General features: G+C 42.9%; 1 protein-coding gene across 10 annotated transcripts in view; it reads left to right on the top strand.

Moving 5' to 3' along the window:
• Positions 1 to 22,331, top strand: part of OTUD7A (OTU deubiquitinase 7A) — a 194,960-nt gene that overhangs the window by 41,444 nt on the left and 131,185 nt on the right. Inside the window, exon 1 of one of the 10 annotated variants that reach the window (XM_061595090.1) lies at positions 10,850 to 10,928. The exons of the other annotated variants lie outside the window; for them this stretch is intronic. The gene's annotated coding sequence lies outside the window, so the exon portion shown is untranslated. Of the gene's footprint in view, positions 1 to 10,849; positions 10,929 to 22,331 lie in introns of those variants that run through there. 10 annotated transcript variants of the gene reach the window in all.

The following is a 22,331-nucleotide window of genomic DNA, read 5'->3' as shown; positions in this document are numbered from 1 at the left end:
GGGAATAGGAGGGAGGAGAAGGGAGGGTGGGTTTGATCATTTGCAAATTTTTTGAGTTCATTCGGATTTATTTCTGTGCAATCATGTTTGGAAATGGACTGCCTTCAAATCAATCCCAACTTTTGTTGACCAGTGTTGACCCAATGAATAGGGTTTTCATGGTAAACTGTATTCAGAGGTGGTTTTACCATTGCCTTCCTCTGAGGCTAAGAGGTAGTGACTGGCCCAAGGTCACCCAGGGGAGCTTCATGGCTGTGTGGGGATTCAAACCCTGGTCTCCCAGGTCGTAGTCCAACACTGACCTGGGGGAGGGGAGGAGATTGGGTGGGTGGGCAGTGGGCAGAAGGGAAGCTCCTTTCCTTTCCAAAAGGAAAACATTGTGAACAGTATCAGTTTTTCAGCGTTTCCCCCACCTTTTTATTCTACAGCAGGCACATGTAGTCTCCCCCCCAAATTTAAACCAAAGCTGTCCCTGGCCACATCCACACCAGGCCTTTATTTCACTTTGGACAGTCATGGCTTCTCTCAAAGAATCCTGGGAAGTGTAGTTAGTGAAGGGCTCTGAGAATTGCTAGGAGACGCCCTGTTCCCCTCAGACCTTCAATCAGAGTGGCTGACTGTTAAACCAGTCTGGCCACTGGAGCTCTCTCAGTGGAACAGGAGTCTCCTCTCAGCACCCTTTACAAACTACACTTCTCAGGATTCTCTGAGGGAAGCCATGACTGTCTCACGTGAAATCAAAGTCTGGTGTGGGTGTGGCCCCTGATTAGGCAAGCCAAGCAGCTGTGAGTCTGGCTTTTAGAACTCTGACACTTGGTTCTTACTGAGCATGCCCCACGTTATCATAGGCTGCCAGCAAAAAAGTCTTAAATTAATTAAAAATCAGCCAGGCATTTGTTTAACTTTTAAAATGCAGAAGATGAAGGTCAGAGTATGGGGCAAGGTCAGTATTAGGATTACAGGTACTCTGTGAACATGGCTGATTTTTAATGAATTTCAACAGATTATGAGAACTCAGAGAAAAAAGTCCAAAAGGGCTCTGGGTTTTTTTTTTCTCTTTTTAGACTTTGAACTCTTGATTCTCTCTGACTGTTTTGTGTATCACCATGAAAATTGAGTGTGTTGTTAAGCAAGCATTTCTGAGTTCAGAACTATAAGTTTTGTAAGGTTTTGTTTTGAAATAAGCTTATGAGAAGGATCAGAATGGCATGGGGGTATTTTAATTTAACATTGCAGAATGTGAAAAATCCACACTGGCTATAGTACATAGCCACTCTCGTGACTGTATAATCTGATGGAAAACCAAAAGAAGTTGGGATGTCTCCACCCCTTAGTTTCAGGTCCTTGAAGTGGAGCTAAGGTAGAACTGGGGAAAGAGCAAACAAATGACAGCCATTTAAAAGGACCAAAAAGGTGTAGGAATAATTGCACATCAAACTTGTCATTTGGAGAGGCATGCAATGAATATTTTGTATTTTTCAAGTCAAAATAAATGAATGAGATAAAGTTCTTCTTGGAAGTAAAATTTATAGAAAAAGAAGTGAGGCTAGCTTGTTCTTGATTTTAGAAGAGTGGCAAAGAGATCATATTTAAAGGGCTTTGTGTTTTTGAGGGAATTGCAACAGTTTCCGCTACTTGCTTTATTCATAATAAAGCGAGGCTCCCAGATCCCCACGAGGCGTTCACACAATTGCGCCCTGTCGTCAGGTGGTAGAATGAGCTCCTCTGTGCTGTTTGTTACTCTGGAGAGGAGCTGTAGACTGACCCGGACCTGACCTGGATCCTGTACTGCTGAGACTGTGGCTGGGACCATCAGGGACAAGCTTTTCTACCTGTTTTGCCCCCTCACCCCTGCTCTTAGTGACATTTTTCTGGGGACTGCCCTTTACCAGGAAGATGAATGCTTTTGGTTTTTAGCTCTTGTTGCTTTTTAGAAATGCTAGGATTTTGTCGGCTTGAATTTTTGTAAATTTTATTTTTATTTGTGTTTTGTATTTGTGTTTTTCTATTTGTTTGTAAGCCACCTCGGGAGCCTTTTAGGCCGAAAGGCGGCCTAGAAAGAAACCATAACATAACATAAGTTAATGTTGGAATTTTAAAATTCTATGTCGTTACTGTAGTGTATTTTTGATTAATAGACATTTGGGAGGCAAGTGGGCAGGAAAGATAGGTTACAATTTTAGAAAAAAATACATTAATAGGGACTAAGAGGGAATTTGAGGGGTCAGATGGAAAGGAAGAGGGGGCTGATTGTGTTCCATATGCACAGTGTTCCCCATTCTTAGTATGTAACAACTGGAAAACTTAATTTTAAATTATGTTGTTAGGACTGTTTTTTCTCTTCAAGAGATGTACAGTAAATGGCAGAAAACAATGCAGGTCCAAACAAGGATGTTAGGATTAGTGCTAAACACGGTATTTCATACCAATAACATAGTCCCTTTTTTCTATTCCTATAAAAGAATACAAAAACAATTGTCTGAGCATTCTTACTGTGCTAGGAAATATTACTGCTTCTGTATTTTGTTGAGGACTGAATAAAAAGCAAGTACTTCTCTAAAATGCTTCTCTTACAGGAAAGGGCTTTAACATCTTCAGATTCTGTGACCAACATTTGAAAGCATGCCTATTTTTGTGCATATTTCAAATGGATAACTGTAGTATTCATTGACTTTTCCACTACAGTTGTTTTCTGTAAGTGATGAACTCAATTACAAGTTTACTCAATATATACCATTGCTGGTGTATCAGTGTAACTGACATTTTAAATTAGACAGTTTGTGAACAATTAAATCAGGGCAAAACTGAGTCTTTACAGATTGCTAGTAATATGCATAAAACCATTTTAGAGAACTAACTGAAAGTAGTGCAGTATGTAGAGTTCGGTTCTTTATTCTCTCATAGGTAATACTGCAAGCACAACACTGGAGGAGAAATATTGTGTCACCTATGGTATAGAATTTGTGTGTTTTTTATGTTTGTACAGTCTTTCATAACATTGGCTCTGCAGCCTTTCTTGTTTCACTACTCCCCCCATTCCTGTGCTATAACTTTTAATGTTCCTCAGTGGCTGTCATCATCAGGCTAGTCCAGAATCAGATTAACATGTTTCATATATTAAACTGAAGTCTTTCAAAACGTGTATGAGAAACCATATAGAAGTGTATGTTTTCTCAATTATACACATATATACAGTAGTGTAGTGGCAAATTCAGAAGTGCAGGGTGCCTTCATGATAGTCACAGCTGTGCCACCTCCCATGCCCCCTTTTTGCTGCTGGTTTGAGAATGAGATCCTTGTTAATGCATTTCCCACAAGATCCATAGGAGCAAATCAGCCTGAAAGGGGAGAGTGTTAGCTACTGAGAAGAGACTTCTCAGTGGCTGACTTACCTCCTTTCACTTTGATTGGCTGTAATCAGCAGGAAAGGACAAGGAAGTATGTTAGAAGACTCTTCTCAGTGGCTAATACACTCTCCTTTCATGCTGATTGGCTCATAGGATGCTGGAAATAGAACCGTGCTAGGACCATGCTCCCAAAAAAGTAAGGAGTCTAAAACCCCTCCCAAGTCCCTGGACGACTACACCCCTGTGTATATATGCACATAACTCCGTTGTAACAAAACAGTGTGTTCCCATTCAAAACTAGGTAAGGATATAAATAAAAATATACCTTTCTCTCAAAAACAGCAGACATCCATGAATACTAGTTACAAACAGAAGCTATGCTTTCTCTTTGATTCCTTTTTTCAGTACTTTGAGCCCCTTCACCACTTAGAATAGTTGGAACAATGCAAAAAGTGTGAGTTCTAATAAAGTATACATTTATGGTACTCTTTTGCTTGCTGAAGACTATATTGCTGTGTCTTATAATTGGGCTTGATGTACTATAACTCATAAGAAGAGCCTGCTGGATTAGGCCAGTGGCCCGTCTAGTTCAGCATCCTGTTCACATAGTGGCCAACCAGATACCCTGGGGAAGCCCTACACTCAGTTCATTTTATAGTCCTTGGCTGAGGCAGAGCTTTCAAGTACACTTGGCACCAAGGTGGATGAAAATAGAAAATATCAGCAGAGCAATCCTAATCCCTAATCCAAACTGCTGGCTGCCAAGGAGGCCTTCATTTCTTCCACTGTAAGCACGGTGGAGTGCATGCTGCCATTGATGGTGGTCCCTCCAGCAGTAGATGTTGTAAGACAAGGAAATGGGGGATTATTAGCAGAGCTTGGAAAAGTTACTTTTTTGAACTACAACTCCCATCAGCCCAATCCAGTGGCCATGCTGGCTAGGGCTGATAGGAGTTGTAGTTTTAAAAAGTAACTTTTCCAAGCTGTGATTATTAGTGGTATTCAATGCAAGTCTTACTCAGAGTAGATCCATTAATATTAATCAGGGCTGTGGAGTCAGTACGCCAAACCTTTGACTCCGACTCCTCTATTTTTCTACTGTCTGACTCAGACTCCGACTCCACCCAAAATTGCTCCCAACTCCACAGCCCTGGAAAGGGCTGTAAATGTCTTTTTAAATTGGAAGCTCTCATAGGAGCATTTTTATCGCTGCCTGAATATGCGCTGATCTTGGCATCACAGCATTTGTCTTCATCTGGGTCCTATGTCATACACTGAGACACAAAATGTTTTCCTTCTTGAGTTAAGGTGAAATGATCAACTACAGCTGACTTCATGGGAAGCTTCTTTGACATTTTGAATTTATATTTTAAAAAAATTGTCAATCAAAATTTATTTTGAAGTCGGAGTTGGTACATTTCTACCGACTCCGACTCCACCCAAAATTGCTTCCGACTCCACGACTCCGACTCCACAGCCCTGATATTAATACACCCATTGAAAGTAATGAACCTAGAGTAGGACTAGGATATAGTTGCCAGTCCTGCACACATAGGGTTGTCATCAATGGATTCAAAGCAAATCATTTCCTGGAGAAGGGCCCAATTTGGCATCCTATGCTGTACATAGCCTGAAGCTGGTGCAGCAAAAAAAATCCAAAAAACCTGCCACTGACTCTTGTTAGGATTGCTCTTAATTCTCTTAAAAATAACTTGGCTAATGCTAAATAATCAGAATATAGCTGTTGGACTAACATGCTTAAACTCTAAACTGAATTTGATCGGGTAACCTTTGTTGTAGACTGTGGGAATGCTGTGGACATAATATATCTCGACTTCAGCAAAGCATTTGACAAAGTGCCCCATGATATTCTGATTAGCAAGGTATCTAAATGTGGGCTGGATGGAGCAACCAGCAGGTGGATCCACAGCTGCCTCCAGAATCATACTCAAAGAGTGCTTATCAATTGTTCTTTCTCAAGCTGGGTAGAAGTCACGAGTGGGGTACCACAGGGCTTGGTCCTGGGCCCAGTGCTCTTCAGCATTTTTATTAATGACTTGGATGAAGAGGTACAGCATGCTTATCACATTTGCAGATGATGCAAAATTGGGGGGGCATAGCTAAAACCGTGGAAGACAGAAAATTCAGAGACCTTGATAGGCTGGAGCATTGGGCTGAAAACAACAGAATGAAATTCAATAGGGACAAATGCAAAGTTCTACACTTAGGAAAAAGAAACCAAATGCACAGTTATAAGATGCGGGATACTTGGCTCAGCCATACAACATGTGAGAAGGATCTTGGAATTGTCGTTGATCACAAGCTGAATATGAGCCAACAGTGTGATGTGGCTGCAAAAATGTCAAATGCTATATTAGGCTGCATTAACAGAAGTATAGTTTCCAAACCGTGTGAAGTATTAGTTCCCTTCTACTCAGCACTAGTTGTTGGCGTGTGCGTGTATAGATCATACAAGGATGGAATCCAAGAGTCGCATAGAACAGAAATAAGCCAGGCCAGGCAAGTTTCTTGTAAGAGTCTTTACTAGGCAAAGACATTAGACACAGTTCTCTCCACAGACGACTATTCCCCCACACTGAGCTTTTCCAAGCATCGCACCTTATCAGGCTTCCCAGCCAGCTGCTGACCTTGGCAAACCTGGCGCTCTGTTCTCACAGCTTAACCCTTCTGCTTCAGGTTTCACTCTCTTTGCTAAAAACCCTGTCTGTGAGTCTCACAGCCTGCTTCACTGACCAACACTAGTTAGGCCTCATCTTGAATACTGCATCCAGTTCTAGTCTCTGCACTTCAAGAAGGATGCAGACAAACTGGAACAGGTTCAGAGGAGGGCAACAAGGGTGATCAGGGGACTAGAAACCAAGCCCTATGAGGAGAGACTTGAAAGAACTGGGCATGTTTAGCCTGGAGAAGACTGAGGGGAGATATGATAGCACTTTTCAAGTACATGAAAGGTTGTCACACACAGGAGGGCCGGGATCTCTTCTCAATCATCCCAGAGTGCAGGACACAGAATAATGGGCTCAAGTTGCAGAAAGCCAGATTTCGACTGGACATCAGGAAAACCTTCCTAACTGTTAGAGCCATACGACAGTGGAACCAATTACCTAGAGAGGTAGTGGACTCGCTGACACTGGAGGCATTCAAGAGGCAGCTGGACAGCCATCTGTCAGGAATGCTTTGATTTGGATTCCTGCATTGAGCAGGGGGTTGGACTTGATGGGCTTATAGGCCCCTCCCAACTCTACTATTATATGGTTCTATGAATTGGTGCCCTCTATCCGATACATTGAGTTGTACAGGAGAGTTTTCTATGTATGCAAAGAATTTTATCATTTCTCAGTTATGAATATATACACTCAACCTACCAAACACAGGCATTTCCATTATGTTCCATTAAGCAGTGTATTCTGTAATTTGATATTTACGAATTTTAGAACTTGTTAGCTAAAAGATTGTATTTATACAAAGTATCTTCTTCTGTATAGTGTAAATAATACTCTTTAGATGTAAATTAACATGGTTTAGTCATCAGATTTGCTCTGCTTTTAGGACATATATGAAGAGGTATCAGTGGGAATTGACTTGAATTGGGGTTGGGGAACCTGAGGCTCTTCAGATCTTGTTAGACTACAACTCGCATCATTCTTTACCATTGCTGAGGCTGACTGGGGCTGTCAAAGTAAGGAACATACATATATGCTTTATATCAACTGACTGGATCTTCAGGATTTCAGACAGTTGTCCAACAATATCTGGAGGGTGACAGGTTTCCCCACTACTGATTTAAATCAATTCATTCTTTTTGGCAAACACTGTTTTACTAAGGGTTGGTGGTAAATTGGTGGTTTCCTGCTGGAAGGGTGGAATATAAATCAAATTATAAATAAATAAATACGTTTCTAGGGAGCTGTTCTTAGGTTGATGGTATCTGTTTACATGGTGAGTGAATGGGGGAAAAAAAAGTGGAAGGCATACAATAAAATGCAAAAAAAATAATGCTGATTGCTGCAGCATTGGCATTTTACACTTTTGGCGCATATAGAGTTTTTAGCAACTAAAATCCCCTGATGAAAGCCCCTGTTGGGCTGAAACACGTTGGGCATTTTATACTACAAGCCATTTCCTCGTAGAAGATATACAGTAAACATTTTGAAAACTCCCTCCTTTGGCATTCTGGGTTTACACCCCTCCTTTTTTTGCGAGTGAATGGGAAAGCCAAGGAAGGAGTGTGCCAGTCCACATTTTGATTGCTGTCAACCCATACTGGTAGTCCATACAGAGCAGCAAGTTGAGTCTGGGTTTTACAGTGATGGTAACTCCAAACCATCCACAGTTACTCCAAACCTTCATCTCAGGGAGCTCCTAGTACTTCCTGTATTTGTGTTCTGGGAGGGCAGTTTATCTGCCTGCTCTGAAAAGTTGCTTTCTTAACCCTGGGAGTCTTAACACTTTCTTTGTGCTTGCCTTAGGAAAAGAAAAGCTGAGCTTAATTATGGCTATATTCAGTAGCATTGAGTTTAATTAAGCGCTGTTTGTGGAGTTAGTAGAGGAACTTGGCTTGTGAATGTTTCAGTGATGACCCAGGGTTCATTCATATAGGCAGGGCTGTGGAGTTGGTACGTCAAACCTTTGACTCCGACTCCTCTATTTTTCTACTGTCCAACTCTGACTCTGGCTCCTGTATTTTTCTACTGTCTGACTCCGACTCCTTCATAAATAGCAAATGTATATTGATTTATATTAAAATATTAATATTAAAATATTAATATGATTTTGAAGCCGGAGTCAGTACATTTCTACCGACTCCAACTCAAAATTACTTCCGACTCCACCCAAAATTGCTTCTGACTCCATGACTCTGACTCCACAGCCCTGCAATATAGGACTGTAAAATTCCTAGGCATTGGTTGGTGTGTATGGGATTCATCCACATTGGACATAGAGGGTAGAAATACATCAGTGGATAACTACAGTTTTGGCATGAATGTAACAGAAGGCTGTCAGCTGGTGTGTGAAGCAACTTATGTTTGTAAAGGTTTCCAAAATGAAGTTGGATTCATTTGGGATTAATATAAGGCTTCTCAGCAAAGTACTCCGAAATTGCTTCTTTCTAAGCTACTCCTTCAACTTGGTTATTTTTTTTTAACTTGTACACCTTGCCTTTCATTGTCTGGTTGCATATGATCCTCTGGTTCATTAAAAGACATTTAAGGCATATGGGTACAAAAAAGTTAGATCTTGTGAAATATTACAGAGGTAAAAAATAATAGAATACACAATAATCTTCACAAGTAACAGCCTCTAAAAAGCCTTCTAAGAGTTGAATTCTATATTGAACAGAGTCTGATATCAGTTGTTACTAGTTAGTTACTACTAGTTTAAGCTTCTTAGGGCAGAACCTAGGGCACCTCAGAGGTGTGCTTCATGTCTACTAGAAACAGGTCTTTTAGTGTTTGCGGCTCCAGCTGTCTGGAATCAGTTACTGGCCAAACTCAAGACAGGCACCTAGTGTAATGTTGTTTAGGCACCCACTGAAGTCAGTTTTGTTCAGAGAGACGTTCCCTGAGTTGCAACCCAGTCATTTATGGAATTATCAATTTTGTATTTGATGAAATTGTTCTGTTTTTAGAGTTTGTGTTTGAGTTTTTAGAGTTTTATTGTTTGAGTTTGTTGAATTGTTTTCATTGTTTTTAGAACTTGTGTTTATGTGTGTTCTTTTTATCTTGGATGCTGCTTCAGTGGCTTTATGCTGTGAAGTGGTCTATAATTTTTTTATTATTACTACCAATAACTATGTATGTAATAAAACCATATTCCTCTGCCCCCTGCAGGTGAAAAGTGGCTTGTGGGGGAGGAAATTTGAAATGGAAAAGTGGCAGGTATGGAAAAGGGTTGGGCATTTCTCTCTGCAGCTGCTTCATCCCCCATTTGCCTCCTGGAGACTTTGTTATGTTCATATGTAAGTGATATGTAATTCTGCTGTTACATAGGGTGCCATCAAGTATCTCTGAAATGTTATTGGCAATTTTCTTACACAGGCTTAAGAGAGAAATAATAGGGATAAAAAGTCCCTGAGCAAACTGATCCTAAAGACAAACTATGGAGCTATTTGTGGTATTACTTTGTCTCCTAGAACACAGCAGTTTCTGGAATATTGCATCAATAGTAATTTGTTTTAGTACATGGGGGAAAAGTAGCCTTGGACAATCAATCAAAAAGCACACACTTACAGGAACCACAAAAAACAACCAGAAGTGAACCCCGCACACTTAATCATCAAAAGAAAATCAATGTATACAAAGGAACATTTAAGAGCTATTCTCTAGAATCTGTGCTACACAAGATAATTATGGTGTTCAACTGCACAGTTTAAATTGTAGGAGCTCAATACCAACTTGCAAGCCAGAGAGAAAAGAAGGGAGGGAGAAAAATATTAACAAATACCATCTTCTAAATTGCCACATTTTCAAGTTCAGTGAGGAGTCTGCTATTCACAGGAACCCATCAGAGAACACAAGTGTGCAATGTTCTTAACAATAAAATTCATTCCTGTTTTTTTTATACTCTGATAATAGCTTTAAGCTGGAGGAGAATGTTTGGTTCACGTGCTGAACCTTCGTCAAGCATCTACTAGTCCTCAGTTTCCCCCCTTGGTCTTGATGCTACTCTTTGTAGAGTGTACAGCAATGCTGAAAGTGCAAGGGACCTCCCTATAGGGAGGCCTGAAGAGTTGCCAGGGGAGATACAGTTGATTTCTGCTAAACTACCACTTTCACAATCTAGTTATAAATACAATTCTAGAGTGCAGGCAGTAAACAGAGGCACACTTATTTGATACATAGCTCAAGGGAACCTTCGGAAACCATGCAAATGACAGTCATCTCTATTACATATATTCCCTATTGAGCTTCTTATACAGGTTGTCAGGAATACAATAGCAGAAGCTCATAGGCATGAATTGCTGTTATCAGTCACTATTGTGATTCCTTTCAGTGGTCAGTCAATGGTGTCAAGATTGCTCCATGGCACATTGACTACTCTCCACTATATGCAGGTGTCTAGTTTTATGGCAGCCACATGGGCTGATTATAAATCTAGTAGTCTTCAAAGAGTCCACCACGGGACATCTCAGTGAGTCACAAACCAGGCCAAAAAAAAAAGCACAGCCAGGGTTGTCGACGATTGAAATTTCATAAATAATTTCATCATTAGCACTTGTCAGGTACTTTTCACTTTCAGTGGGTTGGCTCTTGCCAACATGTTTCTGACTGCCATCTTACAAATAGGGAGAATGAGGCAGGAAAAATCAGTTTGGAAAAAAATGGTCTGGAAGCAAGGAGTATTCCTAGCTCAAATCACAATGCCAAGTGTCCGAATTAATTCAATTATTTCTTAAAGTGCGTGTCATTTTTAAAATTTATTTATTAAATTTATGTCCTGCCTTTCCTCCTAGAAGGAGCCTAAAAAGGAATGGGGCAATATGAAGCCAAATAGCTGTTTTTCTGCAGCCAAAGACAGAACGACGGACAATATGATCCAGTTCATCACACTTTTTCTGAGGTCTCTTATTTCATTGTTTTGAACATACTAGTGCAACTTTAAAAATATTTTTAATTTTCTTTTTTGAAGTTATATGCAGCTTTCTGCTCCTGTAATTTTAATCCTTTCTGTGTATCCTTGGCCAAAGGCAAGGAAAGGCTTTACTTCAGGGGCAGGACACATGCTGTGCATGCCCAATGTCTCAGGTTCAAACTATGGCATCTCCATATAGGGTTGAAAACCTGGAGAGCTGCTGCTAGTCAGAGTAGACAATGCTGGGTTATGATGAATATAATTTCCCTTGCATTGCATTTTAATTTTAAAAATGCCATAAATTATCAGTCTCAAAGAGGGTTGCAATTATTGGCCAGAATGGTATTTAAAAAACTAAGAAGGAGTTAGATCCACCCTGTCGACATATACCTCTTTAAGATGGACTACAAGCCACCAAACTCTGCCACTTTGTACTCACCCACATTTACTTTAGCTTTGGGAAAAACTTGTATTTTTAGGTCAGTAACACTACGTGGGGCTACCCTTGAAAACGGTCCGGAAATTACAATTGGTACAAAATGCGGCGGCACGGCTGATTAAGAACAGCCGTCGTCGTGATCACATCACGCCGGTGTTAGTAGATCTACACTGGTTGCCAATTGTTTACCGGGCCCAATTCAAGGTGTTGGTCTTGACCTTTAAAGCCCTATACGGTTTCGGCCCAGTTTATCTGAAGGAGCACCTCCAGCATCACCAATTATGCCGCCTGACGAGATCAGCCACACAGGACCTCCTCTCGGTTCCACCAACTAAAACAGCAAGGTTGGTACGGACCAGAGAGAGGGCATTTTCGATTGTGGCCCCCACCCTCTGGAATTCCCTCCCGTTTGATCTTCGTCATGCCCCCTCCTTAATTGGTTTCCGCCGAGCCTTGAAGACCTGGCTATTCAGGCAGGCCTATGGGATTTCTGGGATGGGTTAGTTGTTAACGTGTTATTAACTGGAAGAGTGGGTTAGATGATTGATGGTCTTATCTATTTTATATTGTATTTTAGTGTATTAATGTACGTTGCTTAGAGCGGCCATTAATTCGGCCAGATAGGCGACTCAGAAATAAAATTTTATTATTATTATTATAGGCACTTGCATGGCTCCACAGTATGCTAGTGCCTTAATGACTGATTTATAACAATGGCTTCTTGGCTCCTATCCTCAAAAGCCTCTCCTCTACCTGAGATACATTGATGACATCTTTATCATCAGAACTCATGAACAGGAGACCCTTGAGCAGTTCCACCTGGATTTCAAGAACTGTAACCACAACATGAACCTGAGCTTATACCATTCCAAACAAGAGAGGGAGGGTGGGGGTCCAAACCATTGAAAGAGTGGGCGGCAGACGCTGGAGTGGTACTGAGGGCAGACCATGCCAGATTAGGGGAACATGGGATAGATGCTTAGTATCCATCCCATGTTCCGGGTCTGTCCAAAACCAGACGATAACTGGGGGATGCAGGATTCCTACCGACCTTCGACTGTTGTTGTGTAATGCCAGGTCTGTAGTACAAAAAACATCACACATCCATGATATAATCTTGGATGGACAGGCAGACCTGGCATGTATTACGGAGACCTGGTTGGATGAGGCCTCAGCTCCCATTCTTGAGGCCATGTGTCCACCAGGTTTCCGTTATGCACAGCAGCCGAGGGTGGGAAGGCGGGGAGGGGGTGTGGCAGTCATCTATCGGGAGTCCTTAGTTTTTACCAGACCTCCTCTACTTAGGACTAAGTTTGTTGATTGCATGTACTGGAGGTTGGGCCCGAAGGGCAGTTTGGGGATCCTGCTGGTGTACCGCCCACCCCGCTGCACAGCAGACTCCCTGGCCGAGGTGCTAGAGGTGGTCTCGGCTGTACGGGCGTTGTCCCCAGAATTATTGGTGCTGGGTGACTTCAACGTGCATGCCGAGAGCACTCTCACTGGGGCCCCTCGGGATTTCCTGGAAACCATGGCTTCCTGGGAACTGCACCTTAGTAATATTGGGCCCACCCATGTAGCCGGTCATGCTCTCGACCTTATGTTTGTCCTGAGAGGGGAGGGAAGTGCTCTGAAGTTGGGGGTGATCTCTTCCACCCGTGTCATGGTCAGATCACTACCTGGTAAACATAGACCTTGATGCCTCACACCCTCCGCAGGGGGAAAGGACCTATTAGAATGGTCCGCCCAAGACGCCTGATGGATCCAGAAGGATTCCTGACTGCGCTTGGGGAATTGGAACCTGCTGAAGGCCGCTCGGTTGATACCCTGGTGTTGGAGTGGAATGAAGGGATCACCAGGGCTCTGGACCAGGTGGCACCGAAACGTCCTCTCCCCCTGAACAGAACTCAGTTAGCACCATGGTATACACCACGGTTGCGAAATCTGAGACAGGTGGTGAGACGACTAGAACGCCGGTGGCGGAAATCCCGTTCCGAAGATGTCCGGACACAGGTTAGAGCAGCAGTAACTACCTACCAAGTGGCAATAAAGGCAGAAAAGAAGAAGTTCTTTGCTGCCTCTATTGCGTCAGCAGAGTGCTGTCCCAGGAGGTTGTTCCAAGTGGTCCGAAGCCTGGTCGGTCCAGTTGCTCAGGAACCCTTGGAACAGGCCAAGGCCTCCTGTGACAAATTAGCAAAGCACTTTTCTGACAAAATCGAACATCTACGGAGCTCGATCCCATATGCCGTGGATGCAGTGAATGAATCAGAGTTGGCCAGTTGCAAGCCAGTCAAATGGGATCGATTTCAGCCTCTCCCTTCTGAGGATGTGGACAAGGTGCTCTCGACTGTGAAGCCTACCACCTGTCTAAATGATCCTTGTCCATCGTGGCTCCTCGTGAGCTGCAAAGAGAAACTGGGCGAGGGGATCAAGGCGGTGGTCAATGCATCCTTGAAGGAGGGTGTAATGCCATTAGCCCTCAAGGAGGCAATTGTAAAGCCCATCTTAAAGAAGTCCTCCTTGGATCCCCAGGTTTTGAATAACTTTCACCCAATTTCGAATTTACCATTCTTGGGCAAGGTCATTGAGCGAGTGGTGGCTAATCAGTTGTCGACACACTTGGATGAAACGGATTATCTGGATCCATACCAATCGGGTTTCAGGACTGGACATGGAACTGAAACAGCCTTGGTCGCTCTGGTTGATGATATGAGGAGGGCATTAGATAGGGGAGAATTCACCTTTCTTGTCCTCCTCGATCTCTCAGCGGCTTTTGATACTGTTGACCACAGTATCCTTTTACATCGCCTGGAGGGATTGGGAATAGGAGGCACTGTATTACGGTGGTTCCATTCCTTTCTCTCCGATAGGCATCAACAGGTAGCATTGGGGGAGGAGGTTTCAGACCCTTGGCCTCTCGATTGTGGTGGGCCACAGGGCTCTATCCTCTCTCCCATGCTATTTAATATCTATATGAAGCCGCTGGGGGCAATCATTAGGAGATTTGGGCTGCAGTGTCACCAATATGCGGACAACACTCAGCTCTATCTCTCGTTTAAATCTTCGCCAGAGTTGGCTGTGGAGACCATGTCCAAGTGCCTGGAATCCGTGAGTGGATGGATGGGAAGGAACAGGTTGAAGTTAAATCCCGATAAGACTGAGGTGCTGCTTGTGGGAGACAAGGGAAGGTTGGGAAATGTTGACCTGATGTTCAACGGGGTGAGATTGCCCCTAAAGGACCAGGTCCGCAGCCTTGGGGTTGTTCTTGATTCCAACCTGTCCATGGAGGCTCAGATTTCGGCAGTGAGCCGGGCAGCTTGGTATCAATTACACCTCATTCGTAGGCTGCAACCCTACCTCCCTGTTCACCAGCTCCCACTGGTAGTACATGCCCTGGTCACCTCTCGTTTAGACTACTGTAATGCGCTCTACGTGGGGTTACCCTTGAAAACGGTCCGGAAATTACAACTGATACAAAATGCTGCGGCTCGACTACTCACAAATTGTTGCCGCCGGGAACATATCACCCCAGTGTTGTTCGATCTACACTGGCTTCCAGTTATTCTCCGGGCTCAATTCAAGGTGTTGGTATTAACCTTTAAATCCCTACATGGTTTCGGCCCAGTTTACCTGATGGAGCGCCTCCAGCGCCGCCAATTATGCCGCCCGACAAGATCAGCCACTCGGCCTTCTCTCAGTCCCACCAACTAAAACAGCTAGGTTGGTGGGGACTAGGGAGAGGGCATTTTCAGTGGCGGCCCCCACTTTCTGGAACTCCCTCCCGTATGATCTTCGGCATGCCCCTTCCCTGAATGTATTCCGCAAAGCCTTGAAGACCTGGCTGTTCAGACAGGCCTTTGGGACTTCCGGGGAGGGTTAATTTTTTAGGACTAATCGCCTATTCTCTGAACTGTTATTGTTCTTTATTCATAGTTTTATTGTTATATGTATTTTATGTGTATTTTTTTATGATGCATTTATTGCAACTAAATTGTATGTCGCCTAGAGTGGCCATCGGCCAGATAGGCGGCATATAAATTAAATTATTATTATTATTATTAAGAGATCCACTTTCTAGACACTAACGTGCAACTACAAAACAGGCATATAAGCACCACTTTATATAAGAAATGGACTGACAACTACACATAACTTATATGCTTCCAGCTTCTACCCAGAACACACCACAAAACCTTTTCTCTGCAATCAAGCTTTGTAATACAAAGGCACCTGTTCAGACTTATCAGATAGAGACTCGTAGCTTAAGAAGTTACATTAGGCATTCCTCAGATTACAATATCCATCCACCAATATGATGGATGAAAACCAATATGAATATGACAACAATAATACATACACAGATCAACAGGGCCAGACTGGTCACAGGAATAGCCTCCTACTGGTAGCATGGAATTGCAGGGATGGCATCAGGAAGATTAAAGCTGAGAATGAGCTGAGGTTAGTAAGGGATGCTAAAAGCAACAAAAAAGTACATCCATAGTAAAAGAGAGAAAAGAAATGGTTGTTCACCTACTCAGTGAGGATGGCAAAATGGTAACAGATGACAAAGAAAAGGCAAAAGTGCTCAGTTCCTATTTTGGCTAAGTTTCTCCCAGAAGAGGGTCTTGGATCCACCTGGCAAGCATGAAGTTGAAGGGACAGGATTGCAGCTTGAGATTGATAGACAAATGGTCAAGGAATACCTTAATTACTTTGAACAAGTTCAGATCTCCAGGGCCCAATGAACTGCATCCTAAAATATTGAAGGAACTGCCTGAAGAACTCTCAGAACTACTGTCTATTATCTTTGTGAAAACATGGAGGATGGGTGAATGCTGAATGACTGGAGGAGGGCTAATGTTGTCCCTATCTTCAAAAAGGGCAAAAAGAAGGAACCTGGGGACTACAGACCAGTCATCCTACTAACATCAATCCTTGGGAAAATTCTGGAGCAGATTATAAAGCAGTTAATCTGTAAGCATGTTGAAAACTGCATTGATTACTAGAAGCCAACATGGATTTATCAAGAACAAATCCTTCCAGACTAATCTTACCTCATTTTTTGATCAGGTAACCTCCCTGGTAGACTATGGGAATTTATTTATTTATTTATATCCTGCCCTTCCTCCCAGTAGGAGCCCAGGGCAGCATGCTGTGGACATTATATATCTCAACTTCAGCAAAGCTTTTGACAGAGTGCCCCATGATAGTCTGATTAGCAAGCTAGTTAAATGTAGGCTGAATGGAACAATTATCAGGTGGATCTAAAGATGGCTGCAGAATCATACTCGGAGAGTGCTTATTTATTTATTTATTAAACTTGTATACTGCCCCATAGCCGAAGCTCTCTGGGCAGTTTACAATAACTAAAAACAAATACAATTTAAAATACATCTTTTAAAAAACGTTAATTCGGCCAGATAGGCGACTCACAAATAAAATTTTATTATTATTATTATTATTATTATAATTTAAAACACAATTTAAAAATTTAAAACAATATAGAACACATGCTAAAATACCTGGGAGAAGATGAAAGTCTTGACCTGGCGCCGAAAAGATAACAGTGTTGGCGCCAGGTGCACCTCGTCAGTAGGATCATTCCATAATTTATAAATGGTTCCTTGTCAAAGCGGGGGAGGTAATGAGCCGGGTACCTCAGGGCTCAGTCCAGGGCACATTTTATTAACTTGGATGAGGAGGTGCAGGGAATGCTTATCAAATTTGCAGGTGACACAAAATTGGGATGGATAGCTAATACCCTGGAGGGCAGAAACAAAATGCAAAGTGATCTTGATAGGCTGGAGCATTGGGCTCAAAAAAACAGAATGAAATTTAACAGGGATAAGTGCAAAGTTCTACACCTAGGAAAAAGAAACCAAGTGCACAGTTATAAGACGGTGAAAACTTGGCTCAGTAATACTGCATGCGAGAAGATTCTTGGAATTGTTGTTGATCACAAGCTGAATATGAGCCAACAGTGTGATGTGGCTGCAAAAAAGGCACACTATTTATTTATTATACATACCCCGCCTTATGGCCAAAAGGCCCTCAAAGCAGCTTACAAGAAAAAAACAAATACAGGAATACATCCATAAAACTATACAATTTACAAAATTAAATAACAAACAACATTATTAAAAAACAGCAATTACAAAACTTCCAATGAAAATACACTGTGGTGCAGGCGCCTGGAGCGGCAGAAACATCTCAGGCTACCCCCAACAAAGCTGTGGGTTGCTTCTCTCTCTTTCCTTCTATATTTACAAGTCCGACACTTTCAACTAAACTTCTAATCAGCTTCTCTGATGGCAAAATAGGAGTAAGCTTTCCCCAGCACCAGCCAGTCCCTGCCCTGCTGGATGAGGGCAAGCCACGGCGTACCTGCAATGGCGGCATCCAGGACGCTGAAGTTGGTGAGGCGGTTGCAGGCGTTGATGGTGTCGAGCCTCTCCAGCAGCACCAGCACGCTGGCCTCCTGCCACAGGGGCGAGTCCTGCCAATAGATGCCATTCTCACTGGCACTCCAGCTGCTCTGGTTGCTGCTGGGCATCCTGTTCCAACTGAAGGCGGTGGCGGCTCCATGGTCTTTTTGGCGGTGCCAGCTGACTCCAGTAAGAACTGAAGTAGTGGGGTGCAGGAAGAAGAGGAGGAGGGCAACAACAGCAACGGGACCGTCACAGCAGAACAGGAAGAGTATCTGCGTGGGACATTTCTCTGTCCCAAGCAGGCTGGCATTCTAAAATGATATTTTAGGCTGCATCAACACAAGCATAGTTTCCAAATCACATGAAATATTAGTTTCCCTCTATTAGGCACTGGTTAGGGCACATCTTGAGTACTGCATCCAGTTCTAGACACTGCAGCTTAAGAAGGATGCAGACAACTGGAACAACAAGGATGATCAGGGGACTGGAAACAAAGCCCTAAGAGGAGAGATTGAAAGAACTGGGTATGTTTAGCCTTGAGAAGAGAAGATTGAGGGGAGATATATCTCTTCAAGTACATGAAAGGTTGTCACACAGAGGAGTGCCTCGATTACTTCTTGATCATCCCAGAGTGCTTTTAACATGGAAGCCAGATTTTGGCTGAACATCAGGAAAAACTTCCTGTTAGAACAGTATGAAAATGGAACCAATTACCTAGGGAGGTGGTGTTCTCTCTAACACTGGAGGCATTCAACAGGCAGCTGGACAGGCAGCTGTCAAGTATGCTGAGCATTGAGCAGGGGGTTAGACTTGATGGTTTTATAGGCTCCTTCCAACTCTACTATTCTATGAATCTACATAACAGACCTGGAAGGAAAAAATGGCAGAACGCTACTTGATATTCCTTATAGTTCCCAGAAGAAACCACTCAGACCACTCATAAATAATCTACAATTCTTCTTGGACAATACTTCCCTCTCACTTGGGTGGTACATGCTTACCAACAGCCTCTCATTCTTAAACAGCTACACACCACCAGCAACAAGCCACATAAAATAGATATGGATAGAGGGACCAAACCCAGGGACAGACTCTGATACTAGCTTTGCCCCCATGTGTACTCTGGCAACACTATTACTGAAGCTTATAATGTCATCCACAACATCAGGGTTTCACTCACCCAATGTGATATATGCTGCCATCTGGCCGCTATGCCCTATTGCATTCTATATAGGATAAACAGGCCAATCTCTACACACATCTAACATCAGGCATTATTTAAAAGCCAGTATGGGAACATTTCAAGCTCCCAGAACACTTTAAAACTGACCTTAGAGCAACTGTCCTGGAGCAAAAGAACAAAGGAGGACTGCAACATCCAACCACCAAATTACAATTATGTGTTAATTGGCTTGCAAGTTTCAGGATATCTGTGGTATTAACACAATGCCAGGATCTTTATATTGTAAATTACCAGTTAATTACTTAATTAACAGTGGTGTGTACTCTTGTGCATTTCATCTGATCTAAATGTTCACAATTCCCCTCCAAACGGTGTGTATATCGGATGAATTCATTAATCTGATAAAGTGGGCTGTAGTCCATGAAAGCTTTTTTAAGAATAAGTTTGCTAAGTCTTGAAGGCAGAGCTTGGAAAAGTTACTTTTTTGAACTACAACTCCCATCAGCCCCAGCCAGCATGGCCACTGGATTGGGCTGATGGGAGTTGTAGTTCAAAAAAAGTAACTTTTCCAAGCTCTGCTTGAAGGTCCCACAAGATGCTTTGTTTTTATTTCTCTCCATACTACATCTTCCTCAATCCCCCATTCAATCTAAGTGGACAAGCCATCTCACTTCTGAATCTGAGCTGTACTTTGGAACATGTTTTGGTGAGAAAAGACTGGGTCATCTCCTTGATAATAGCACTTGGATCACCCATCTTCCAACTGGCTGAAAAGACCATAAATATCAATATGGTGTCTATATTCCTTTGTCCCTATCTTTGACCGTGTAAGGACACTGCCGGTTAAATCTACACATGGGTGACCTTCCCATATGAATAGCTGGGATTGTCTCCTATAGTCTTTCATTGGTTAGCTTGATTTTTAATATTTTGTTCTCTTCTTAAATTACCATCCTGCTTTCCGTCATGGCACTCCAGCTTCCCTGGGTCCTATGCTGTAGGGGAAGGGAGTTCCAGCCGTGTCTGAGTGTTCCCCTCTGGTTGCCCATGGTTCCCATGAAACTCTCTGCTCCCATAAGGTAAGAACATAAGAAGAGCCTGCTAGATCAGGCCAGTGGCCCATCTAGTCCAGCATCCTGTTCTCACAGTGGCCAACCAGCTGCCTGGGGGAAGCCTGCAAGCAGGACCCAAGTGCAAGAACACTCTCCCCTCCTGAGGCTTCTGGCAACTGGTTTTCAGAAGCATGCTGCCTCTGACTAGGGTGGCAGAGTACAGCCATCATGGCTAGTAGCCATTGAAAGCCCTGTCCTCCATGAATTTGTCTAATCTTCTTTTAAAGCCAGGTAAAAGATTTTATTTTTCTACAAGTCTGCCTTTCATCAGTCAGCCTGAAATTTCCTTATGTCTCCTCAAGAACACTTCAAAATAGTGTGGAACTTGGCTGAGACTTGGGTGGTTTCCAAATACAGAGACTACAAGGTTTTGTGATTTAAGATTAAAAATTTCCTAAAAGGGTAAAAATAGTTCTTAGGAAAGACATTTAACATGGGAACAGTTACAAGCATATCCACAGTTGGAGCAAAGGTACATTCAAACATAGATTTAAATGCTATCCACTTTCCCTCTAGCTAAAACATTCCCTATCAGCGAATGACAGACTAGCATTTCTATTGCAGCACTCTTGATACCCTTCAGCATGACAAGTGTTTCTTTTGTGTGAGACTCTCCTTGATCTGAATAGCAAAGCAGGACACTGGGCAGATATAGCTTGGGGCTATAGGCCCCTTTCAACTCTACTGTTATATGCTTCTATGATTCTACAAGCTTTTCCCTCCAAGGGTAGGGCTCTAGCCTTCTCACTGTCCAGGAGTTCAGCTGCATGGGCTGGGGGCGGTGGTGGTTGCTACCACATTCACCTGTCTCATTCTCCCCCTTCTTCTTCTTGGCGATCACTTGTGACCGCGTAACATTGTCTTCCAAAATAAAGTCTTTAACAAAGGACTTGTCTGAATCTGTATCCACCACCAATGTAATGGAAGGTTCCAGGAGCTGGGAAAGCTTATCCCACAACTGGTATTCAGCCAGCCTTGGTGTCCTTCCATCACTCCTTTGAGGATGTTTGGGACAATGAATGTGTGCATCCCAATAAATGTAAAAAATATTCCTGAGTTTTCTAGGTATCATTATACCTTTTCTGACAAAGTGATGCAACACCTGAAATTTCCTTCAGTGGATCAGCCCATAGCTGCTTTGGAATCTAATGCCATCATTCCCTCAGAAGAAGAGGGTGGTCCAAAGGACCCTTGCAGTAAGTGAGTAGAGGGGGGCCTTTGGCATAGCTTTGAAGCAAATGCAGTAGCCTTCAGGGCTGCAGCACCCTCCTTGATTTTTGTGAGGGCAGTTTTTATGTGGGCAGAGGAGGTGAGATCCAGGGATATTCCCAAGCTCATCAAGGCTTTACTAAAAAGTTTTATTGTGGCTCGGCCTTCTAAGCAGATGCTTCTTTGAATGCTGTCCAGATCAATGGCACCCACTACAGTGGCCAAGCTCCACATTTGGTTCAGACAGCGGGAGGTGGATCAGGCTTCTCAGCAAAAGTTGGTCAGCCTTCCACTCTCTGGTTTTCAGCTTTTTTTGGGAATCCCTAGAAAAGCATTGGATGGAAACAAAGGAAAACGACATTTCCTTTGGTCAAGAAGTATGACCAGAGGGGGCACCACAGCAATTCCTTGTGTAGTATCAAAGGCTTTGCAAAGTCCAGAGGGAACACGTAATTCAAAGCCTGCTGGGAGAGACCGGGGGGCAGTCTTCCTATAAAAAAACCGGTGGTCCTTCCTCCTCATCTTCAGTGTTCTCAAAAGGTGCAAAGAAGCCCGCTCCCTCACTTGATAAATCGAGGAGCCTGGATCAGATTCCAGTGGGAGCTTGGCTTTTGCACTTAGCAGACAGGTGTTGCACAGCATCACGTCAAACAGATGGGTTCCTATTCCACTCACAGAGCTTCAGTCACCAGATGAGGAACTGACTGTTAAATCACTCTGACTGCTGCAGCTCTGTCAGGAATGGGAGCCTCCTAAGAACTCTCAGCACCCTTCACAAACTACACTTCCCAGGATTCTTTTGGGGGAACCCATGACTGTTTTAAAGTGGAGTAAATGTTTGGCATGGGTGTGGTCCTCTGATTAGCCAAGGCATACAGCTGTTAGTCTGGCTTTTAGAACACTGACAGCTGGTTCTTACTGAGCATGCCTGTGCTATCATAGATTCCAATGTTAATTTTCTTAAATTAATTAAAAATTAGTCATGCATTTTTTTTTAACTTTTAAACTGCAGAAGAGGAAGGT

Source organism: Rhineura floridana, chromosome 14 (genome assembly GCF_030035675.1).
Source record: "Rhineura floridana isolate rRhiFlo1 chromosome 14, rRhiFlo1.hap2, whole genome shotgun sequence".
NCBI lineage: Eukaryota > Metazoa > Chordata > Lepidosauria > Squamata > Rhineuridae > Rhineura > Rhineura floridana.
This window is presented reverse-complemented; position numbering and strand designations above follow the sequence as displayed.